This window comes from Sciurus vulgaris (genome assembly GCF_902686455.1).
Source record: "Sciurus vulgaris genome assembly, chromosome: 5".
Lineage (NCBI taxonomy): Eukaryota > Metazoa > Chordata > Mammalia > Rodentia > Sciuridae > Sciurus > Sciurus vulgaris.
In genome coordinates, this window is record NC_136465.1 from 153,627,817 (window position 1) to 153,637,894 (window position 10,078).

Consider the following 10,078-nt stretch of genomic DNA (forward strand, 5'->3'; position numbering starts at 1 on the left):
CTCTGTAGAAGTACTAAAATAATACCAAGTTGTAAAAATCCAGCAGCCTCCGTAGACCTGGAAAATCAATATCCAGCACTTGCTTTTATGAGACAGGAAGAATAGTTTTATAGTGGCCAGGTTTTTACCTGGGTTGAATGCTATTTCATAAATCTCCAATTACATCTTTTTTTTTTTTTTGCTAGAACAGGACTTCCTAACCATTATAAAGAAACTTTGAAAAAACTGTCCCCAAATACACCAAAGCATTGAGAATACAATGGTTGGTTAACATCTAACTAGCATTCACTTATACCACTTATACTCAGGACATTATTATAATTTCAATTATTAAAATTATTTCAATACTAGATACAAAAATAAAGTCAGAACAGTATATACAGGAAAGCAAACATTGCTAAAGACCCATATATCTCATTATGAGAAATGAAGGAATAACATCCCTACTTTATAAATAGCTCAATACTTTAAAATGAAAGATAGCCACTAGAATTTGTAGAAGGCAAACAATGGATATGAATAAGGAAATGCAAATAACCCAATAAGCACATGAGAAAAAAAATCAACCTCACTAATTGTTAAGAAATATATATCTAGCAGGGTGTAGCAGCTCATGCTTATAATCCCAGCAACTCAGGAGGCTAAGGCAGGAGGATCACAAGTTCAAGGCCAGCCTGGGTGACTTGAGGAGACTCTGTCTCAAAATAAAACAGTAACAATAAAGAGGTCTGGAGATGAAGCTCAGTTTTGATCCCCAGTTACCAAAAAAAAAAAAAAAAAAAAAGTATATATAAATCTCTATAAATTATTATTACTCTAGCAAATTTGGGAAAATTTAAAAATTATAGTACAATTGTTACCAAGGATTTGGAAGACATACACACACACACACACATACACACACACACATATGTATATACTTTAGTCGTAGATGAACACAATACCTTTATTTATCTTTATGTGGTGCTGAGGATCAAACCCAGTGCCTCACATGTGCTAGGCAAGTACTCTATCACTGAGCCACAACCCCAGCCCCCAGACACACATTCTTATACACTGCTGGTGGACAAAGGGATATTTCCTGGAAGGTAATCAGTACTATGCAATGAATGACAGAGGAATCCAGGGTGTCTTGCCAGGAACAGTTGTCTCCATCTTTTCCACTGTGTTGTCATGCTTCTCTAGTCACAGCAGATTAGACCCTAAATAGGTCCCTAGTCTGAAGGCAGACAATAACCAAGGCTTACTATGTAGAAACAAAATATGAAGTCTTGATTTGCTTCAATAATATGCCAGCACTGAATATTGTAGGAGAAAGTTTTGTATGAAAGTCATGTGTAAAAGCTTCACTCATTCGAGCGTAGTGGCGCACACCTGTAATCCCAGTGGCTTGGGAGATTGGGGCAGGAAGATTGCAAGTTCAAAGCCAGCTTCAGTAACTTGGCGAGGCCCTGTCTCAAAATAAAAAATAAAGAAAAGGCTGGGGATGAGGCTCAGGAGTTGAGCACCCCTGCATTCAATCCCTTACATTAAAAAAAAAAAAAAAAGTCTCACTCAATAGGGATAAAGTACAACTATCCTACTTAGAGAGGTTGAACACAAGGCACCCAAAACAGCCACAGTTCACAGCAAAGGCAAAGACTAAAAACAAACCGAGACACCACAGTAAGGAAACAAAAAGCTAAAGCTAGGAGGCAATGAAAATCAAAAAGGAGGAGAGGGAATGAGCCAGAGATGGAAAGACACTAAGCAGAAGATGTAGTACAGAAAATAGTAATGGAGGCCCGCTCAAGTAGGGGAGCCATAGACAAAGCTAGAGCTTCTCTGTATCACGAATAACATTCTAATTTCTCTTCTTCGAGATCTTTCCTTATTTTTCATGTACTCTTGTAAGTCTGCATTTGAAGAAAATCAAATGCATTTCTCTTCTTTACAAAATAATAATGCCCAACTGACTCATGTATTGTATCTATTAATTTTAAAAGTATACACATTCTAACCCAGTAATTACATCTAGGAATTTACCCTAGGAAAATAATCTTAATGGTTCCTCAAATATTCATTTTATTCATTTTATTGATGTTTATGTCAGAAAAATCAGAGACAAATTTATGTTCAAAATAGATTATAAAATATTTTTCTGTAACTATACACTGGAATTACTATGCATTCATTTAAAATGATGTAGTAAAGGGAATTTTTTTTTTTTTTTTTTTTTTTTTTTTGTACTGGGGATTGAATTCAGGGGCACTCAACCACTGAACCACATCCCCAGCCTTATTTTGCATTTTATTTAGAGATAGGCTCTCACTGAGTTGCTTAGCACCTTGCTTTTGCTGAGACTGGCTTTGAACTCACAATCCTCCTGCCTCAGCCTCCCAAGCCACTGGATCACAGGTGTGTGCAACCACGCTCAGCATAAAGGGAATTTTTAATGGCACAAAAGGAACTAGGGATATTGCTTAGTCGGTACAATATTGCATGAGGCCCTGTGTTCAATCCCCAATACTACCAGGAAAAAAAAAAAGACACAAACAATAGTATGTATCATTGCATAAAAATAAATAATTTATCCAGTGTATAAATCCAGTGTATAAATCCAGTGTTTTATCTGAAAAGCTTAGAGACTGAAAGACTCATTCTTAGAGGCACTAAGCGTAATTTTTACTACAAAAATGTCCTAAGAAAAAACATTGTTATTCTTTTATATTAATTTTTATTGAGAAATAGTTCACTTTAATTAGCATAAAATTTATTGTGTTAAAAGAGTACAATTCAGTAGCTTTTAGGATATTCACAGACCTCTGCAACCATAACAACTATCTAATTCTGGCAAGTTTTCGCCTCCTCCATTAGCAAGAAGTCACTCACTGTTTCCTCCTCCACCCAGCTAGAAACCACTAATCTACTTTCTGTCTCCATGGCCTATTGAAGAAATTTTATATGTAAGGAATCATAGAATATGTGGCCTTTTATGTCTTACTTCTTTCAGTTAGCATAATGTTTTCAAGGTTCACACATTTACAAAATGAATAAATGTTCATTCTTTTTACGACTGAAGAAAATTCTATTATATGGATAGAGCACATTTTCTTTATCTAGTCATCAGTTGATGGGTATTCGGGAGTTTTCCAGTTTGGGCTATTATAAGTAATGTCACTATGAACATGACATACATGGCCATATGTGGACATAAGTTCTCCTTGTTCAATTAGTTTAGTGGTTAGCTAATGATTGGACAAAGATTTCCTTAAATGCTGGATCCAGTAAGTCTACCCCATTTTTGTCAAAAGGTTGTATGAGCATGTGGGGTCACACCTTTAACACTCCATTAATTTTGGACTCTGCTTTAGTCTTCATTTCCTGCCATGTAGGCCCTCAAAATTAGTCAGAGGTGAGAATTCAGGCCTTTCTTCTTTCTTTCCTGAGCTTGTGTGCAGCCCAGGTTATATAGGTCCCCCATCCCCAGGAATACATCAGAATATTTCAAAGCCCTCTATGGACATGTTGTTTCTGGTTTTTCCTTAACTTTTTTATTAGCCTGTAGTTTGCCCCAATGATTGTCTCCCACCTGAGGCAGTCATGATATTAAACGATTGCCTTTGATTATTTTTAATAAACACCTATGGAGAAAGGACTATTGCCTTGCATGAACTCCAACTCAAATCAAATAAAGGCAGTCTTGCAAATAATGACTCCAAAAAAAAATCACAAGACAGGTTAAATAATGACCATTCTCTGGAAATGGGACTGTGAAGGAACTCCAACATCATTTTGCCACTTCGGTGCCTGCCAGGCTGCTGGTTTCCATTGTGATCATGGGCTGCTGGCTTTCAAGACACTGCAAAACTGCAAAGAGGAGAATGGAAATAGAATAACTTGAAATGTAACAAAGCTCGTTCTTACCGGAATTCAACCATTTTTCTCTAATCAATGTTTCCCAGATTGTGCAAGACTTTGGCTATTTTCTAGAGTTCTGGAAAAATTGGTTCTAACAATTTTTGCATTATTCATTGTTTTTTTTTTGGAGAAGAGGATTTTCAGGGGTCCTTACCCAACCATTTCAGTAATGTCACCCTCTAATAACCTTTGATACAAGTATAACCCATAATTTCATAGATTAGCAGTATTGCAGTTAGCCACCAATTATCTAATTTCAAGTCATATAAATTATACTTATTTTTCTGTCCCTTTTTTTTTTCTCCAAGGTCTTGGCTTTCCTCTTTTATATTAAGTAAAATACTTGCTGCTTCTACTTGAAATTGCTTCTACTTCAAGTTCTTGTAGCCAAGAGAATCAGCTGTTCCACAGTATTGGAATTAGTGAATACTTGAGGATCATAAACTGAGTAGTTTGAAGATAAAGTTGCCAGATTACCTAACACAGAGGATAGCCGGTTAAATTTAATAATAACAGCAGCAAAATGTTTAGTGTGCATGTGTTCCAAATATTTTTGTTTTGAAATTCAAATTCGTCTAGGTATCTAGTATTGTAGGTGAAAACCCCATTGTAAATAAGTTGTAAATAAAGATGACCTATGAAGGAATTTTCATATGACTCAATGAGTTTATTTTATTTTCTTTACTATTAAGCTACAATTGAAGCCCTTTCTAGTCCTTAAGAGATGAGTAGTTTTGAGTAGTATAGGCTTAGATATGCCAGTTTGGCATATCACAATCCTACCCAGATTTCTCATTCATTCAACAAACATATGTAGGATGGTCTACTTATAATACTAACCAAGTCTTGTAGTCGATCCACCGAGAGTTTTAGGTTCAGCTCAGCTCCTGGGAAAATACAAATATAGACCAAATATGCTCATGGAAGTTCTCTAAAAAAAAACAGAACACCCAAATCAGGAAAGCAAATCTTGTCAGTAAAGTTAAGGACATGGAGATAGAGGATACATAATAGGTAGGTAGATAGATTAATGAATTTAGGCACTGCAATTAAACACCATGATATAATTTGTTACGTAACATAAAATTTATTATTCACTAACAACTAATTACCAAACTGACTCGTACAGAGGGTTGGTAATTTGGAATCTCATTGTCACTGGAAGCTCAGGAAAGGCTCAGACAAAAATAATCTCTCAAAAAAGGTGAAGTATGGAAAAAATATCTAAACACCCTCCAGACATAAGTAAGTCTTTGAAGAACCTTTTTGAGCCTCAGGGGCACCTTTTTGCCCTGGTGACACACAATTTTAACCCACTACAATCCTCTTACTTGATCATCCAATAAATAATTTCAAAGTATTCTTAAGAAATTTGGGACCCTTGACCAGGCATGGTGGTGCACTCCTGTAATCCCAGTGATTTGGGAGGCTGAAGCAGGAGGACTGCAAGGTCAAGGCCAGCCTGGGCAATTTAGTGAGATCTGAACTCAAAATAACAAAAGGCTGGGGATGTGGCTCAGTGATTTAGCATCTTGGGTTTCAATCGCCAGAACCAAAAAACAAAAATGAAAAAGAAAAGAAAGAAATTGGGACCCATAGTACAAGGTGATTCCTATAGTATTTCTAACCCTAAAGACTTTTCAGATTCACCATTTGTTGATCATTCACTCTGTGTTCAGCATCATGCCATCATTCCATCATTTTAGAATCCATTTATCTTGGGGTGCTAGTCAATCATTTTATCTTATAACTACATTGGGCAACTTTGATCCTGGAAGCAAGCCCTGGAGAGCCCAGTTGTATTTGCCAAATCTTCCCTTTTTCATTGCTCTCATTGTACTCCTGATGCCCAAATGACAACACACTGTTTGTCTCTGGTTTCTATGCTGGTCGGCTTCTCATCACTATAATGAAGCACCTGAGACAAATAACTAATAAAGAGAAAAGGGTTCTTTGGCTCACCATGTTGGAGCTTCCTGGTGGACCCATTGCTCTGGACCTCTGAGAGCAATTCTGGATGGCAGTGCTGGGGAGCACGTGATAGAGGGAACTCCTTACCTCATGGCCTGAAAACAAGACAGAGCTAAAGGGCCAGGACCCCACAGTCCCCTATGGGCACACCTGGATGATGTAAGACCTCCCATTAGGCCCTCCCTCCTTACAGTTCTGCCTGAGGGACCAAGCCTTTAACCCACGGGCCTTTGATGGACATTCAACATTCAACATTCTAGCTTGGAGACACAGACAGGAGTGTGCCCCACAGCCCAGACCTGTTCAATGTCCAGGACGGGCAGGTTGCCCATGAAACAGCAGTTTACACAGAACTAGGCTGAAAGTGGAACAGTGTCCACTTCATGCTTTGAATACAGCCCTTGCAGCTCTGCCGCGGCAGCTTATTTTTAAAACGGACACGTTTCTTTCTCTTCCTCTTCCTGCTCCTCCCTCATCTCTCCCCATCCCTAATCTCAGGGGAAATAGGATTACCCTTCTTCCCCATCCTAGGCAGAGTTATCTGTCCTGAGTACACATCCACTACAGGAACAGAGTAATCCAGACTTCTGGGAGGACACCAGAAGATCTCAGAAATGACTGTCTCCCAAATTAACAAGTAAATTACAATTCCAACAGAGAACATTGTAACCTTTGAATCACCTCTTGAAAAGCCCCCTGTTCCTGCTGATGGGCAGAATCACAGCCTTTGGAACAGAAGTCTCTTGTGTTTGTCCTTTGCTAGCAAAGCAATAAACCTTTTTTCTTTTTCTCAAAGCTGTGTCCTTGTTATTCGACTGGCATCAAGGACAAGGACCAAGCTCTTGACAACAAAAGGGATGACATTTCCAACCTCTAATGGTTCAAGCACTGCCTGTTATTAATAATCTAACCAGAATTTTCCTGAGCTGCTCAGAATCCTGAATGTAAGTCCTACAAGGAGAAGAGAGAGAACATCAAATGTTTATGAAATGGAATCCATTTCCTTGCTTCTACCTGCCTCTATGAATAGTAGGAACCACTCTGCACAGGCAGGGAAATGTGAGCTCTGAGGAGCTGAAAAGACCACCCACTCAAACTATGAATATACTTACCAGGCTACCACCTCCCCACCTGACACCCGGTTGACCAGATTTCCTGAGATTGCCATTCCACGGTCTTCTCATGGGGCGAAGGCTGAGCAGTAGCAAGAGTGCACCTTCCTCTGTGGGATCCATGTGGGGTAGCTCGACATATCACATGTGGGAAGTGAGTCAAGAATAAAGATTTGGGTACTTGCGGATTAGAGCGCTCATGGTCATACCTCAACATCCAGTTTATCCACCTGTCTCCTCTTCCTTCAGATCTGCTCTAAATCACCTCCTTCTGGAGTTCCACCATGACTGGTTTGTTAAAGAGAGCTTGCTCCACTGTCCCCACCACTCTAAGGTCTCCCTCTCATTTCTTATTTTTGACTGATCACTGGTCTTTAAATTTATTTTATTTATTTATTTTTTGTGCTGGTGATGAAACCCAGGACCTTGTGCATGCTAAGCAAGTGCTCTGCCACTGAGCTACATCCCGAGCCAAGCATCTCTTTTTAAAATCTAGAGGCCAGAGTTCTTACTTCTTTGTAAGAGTGAGCTTCCTGCCAGGCACAGTGGCACATGCCTGGAGTAGCAGTGATTCAGGAAACTGAGGCAGGAGAATTGCAAGTTGAAGGCCAGCTTCAGCAACTTAGTGAGGACCTAAACAATGTAGCAAGACCCTGTCTCAAAATAAAAACCAAAAAGGACTGGGGATGTTGGTTCAGTGGTTAAGTGCTCCTGGGTTATCCCCAGTATCAAAAAAAGAAAGAAAGAAAAGTAAAGAAAGAAAGCAAAAGAATGTGAACTTCCTGAGGGCAGGGAGCTCTCTCTCTCTTGTGTTAGAACTTATGGGGGGGGGGGGGGGCTGGCAACTAGTTGCAAGTCAACAAGTATCTGTGAATAAATAAATATGTCTGGAAATGTATAATGCAAATTATATATATATATATATATATTGCAAATTTAAAAATATGAACTCCTCCTAGGTAAAATATGAACTCCTTCTAGGTGGAAGAAGAAACATCAAGAGCTAGAGAGAGAATATTCCTATTTGATCTTCCTTGCCTATTACAGATCCAGTGCTCCCATCAAGGAAAGCAGCCTCAAAAGAGAAATGAAGGAAGCTAATTCTTGGCTGCTATGCTTCCTGTTAACTTAAGAGATTTTCATTAATAATTTTGACAAATAGGAATTTTTTTCCCCCTTAGGTGCCTTAATTAGAACTTCACCACCGAGCAGTAGTTTCTCAAAGTCATATAAAGGCCGACAGAGGGTGCTAGTTCACTTCAAAAGACTGAAATGAGAGAAGAGGTTTTTTTCAGGCCTGGGAAGAGTTTACAAAGCAAGCAGAGAAAGGGCTCGGTAACAACAGAACATCCGCCTTGCCATGTTTTCTTCAAAACCAAAGTTAAAGAAAAACAAAACAAAACAAAACAAAACAGGACACCATTGCTCTTTGAGTGTGAAGAGAACCAGGCTGGGAGCAGCTGCAATTTCAGGGAGGGAAGGTTGACAGGCCCCTGCTACATTCCACCCATGCTTGATGCTGGGCCTTGGGGAGGGACTTCAAGGCCGGGTGTGAGATGCCTGGAAGACATCAGATGGGGGTGTCCTCATGGCTCCCTAACTGAGCATAGCACTCCTGACATTGACTCTTGCTTTCAGTGTTTGGCAAGAGGTAGTGCACGCCCAGGTGGGCCAAGGCAGGTAAGTAGTTGAGAGTTTTGAAATATGTAGTTTGTCACAGCAGGGACAAGGGCAAGGAAGCTGTTAGCAGGGTGAAGCCTCTTCAACATCTGGATCTGCCACAAAATCTTGCGGAGAGGAAGTGTAACAGCTTCTCATGAAAGCTTTTGACTATGCAGCAATCGAGGCAGCTCTGAGCATCCGTTCAGAGCTAACGTCCAGGCTGGGCCTCACGACCCCAGTACTCCAGCCCTCACACTGCAGTGACAGGATTCACGCTTTCAGTGAAAAGTTGGACTCAAAAATCTGTCAGTGCTGTGACTCACCTTACCATCACGTGCAATAATTTCATTTGATGGCTCTTCTTCCTTTTGTCAGTTCAAGGTGGCCCAGTCACTTTATTGTGACGTTCAATAGCTAAACTTTAAACAAAAATCAATAAAGGGCAAGGAATGGGTTTGTGAAAACAATCAGACACCTCCCTTGACTTAATGGTAAAATCAATCAAATCAGTTTTCTTTGGCACTGAGTGGGGAAAAAACATCTGTTTTATCAATGAACTATATGTTGATTAAACGGTTTATTTGAAGATATAATCACAGTGCCTAGATTTTCCTCTTTAGAAAAAAAATTATTGCTGGGCACAGCGGTGCATGCCTGTAACCCCAGTGGCTTGGGAGTCTGAGGCAGGAGGATTGCAAGTTCAAGGACAGCCTCAGGAACTTAGTGAGGCTCTAAGCAACTTAGCAAAACCTTGTCTCAAAATAAAAAACAAAAAGGGCTGGGGATGTGGCCCCCGAATACAATCCCTGGTACTAAAAAAGAAAAAGTTTATCATGTTTTGATGAATTTTTGTTTTGTTTTGTTTTTGATACCAAGGATTGAACCCAGGGGTGCTTAACCACTAAGCCACATCCCTAGCACCTCCACCCCCATTTTGAGACAGGGCCTAAATTTGCTGAGGCTGGCTTTAAAATTGTGATCCTCCTGCCTCACCCTCCCAAACTGCTGGGATTATAGGCATTGAAGTCAGCTTCTTTTCCTTCAAGGATTCACTTCATTTGAGATGCTCAGTAAATCTTCCTTTTGTTACTTTTAGCCTTTATCTATGTATTCAAATCAGATCTATTTAAGTGCCTAAGGGTCAATATAAGCCCATAATCCTAAATACCAGCAAGTAAAAAGGGAGAAGGAACAATTATTCAGATTTTATTAGGAGCCACTTTACATTTTATTTTATTTGAATAATGTTGGGGTTCCGAAAATGGTACTCCAAAGTATGGGTGTAGCCTGCTAAGCACTAGGAACGGAAGAACACTGGAAAGCCTCAGCAGCAGCTTCAGAAAGTTTCCTCCTGACCTCCAGCCCTTCTCTCTCCTACTCCTCTTTTCTCTGAAGGCAGACCATGGAAGCGAAGAGCTCCTCTCCCACAAGAC

The 10,078-nt window shown here is 39.7% G+C and overlaps 1 long non-coding RNA gene across 1 annotated transcript; it reads right to left on the reverse strand.

The window, feature by feature from the left end:
* Nucleotides 1–4,758: 4,758 nt before the first annotated feature.
* LOC306662697 lies at nucleotides 4,759–7,670 on the reverse strand. The gene is made up of 3 exons (XR_013764201.1): nucleotides 7,496–7,670; nucleotides 5,863–5,966; nucleotides 4,759–4,787 (listed from the first exon to the last, which is right to left on the reverse strand). It is a non-coding gene; the product is annotated as an uncharacterized lncRNA (long non-coding RNA).
* Nucleotides 7,671–10,078: the final 2,408 nt, after the last annotated feature.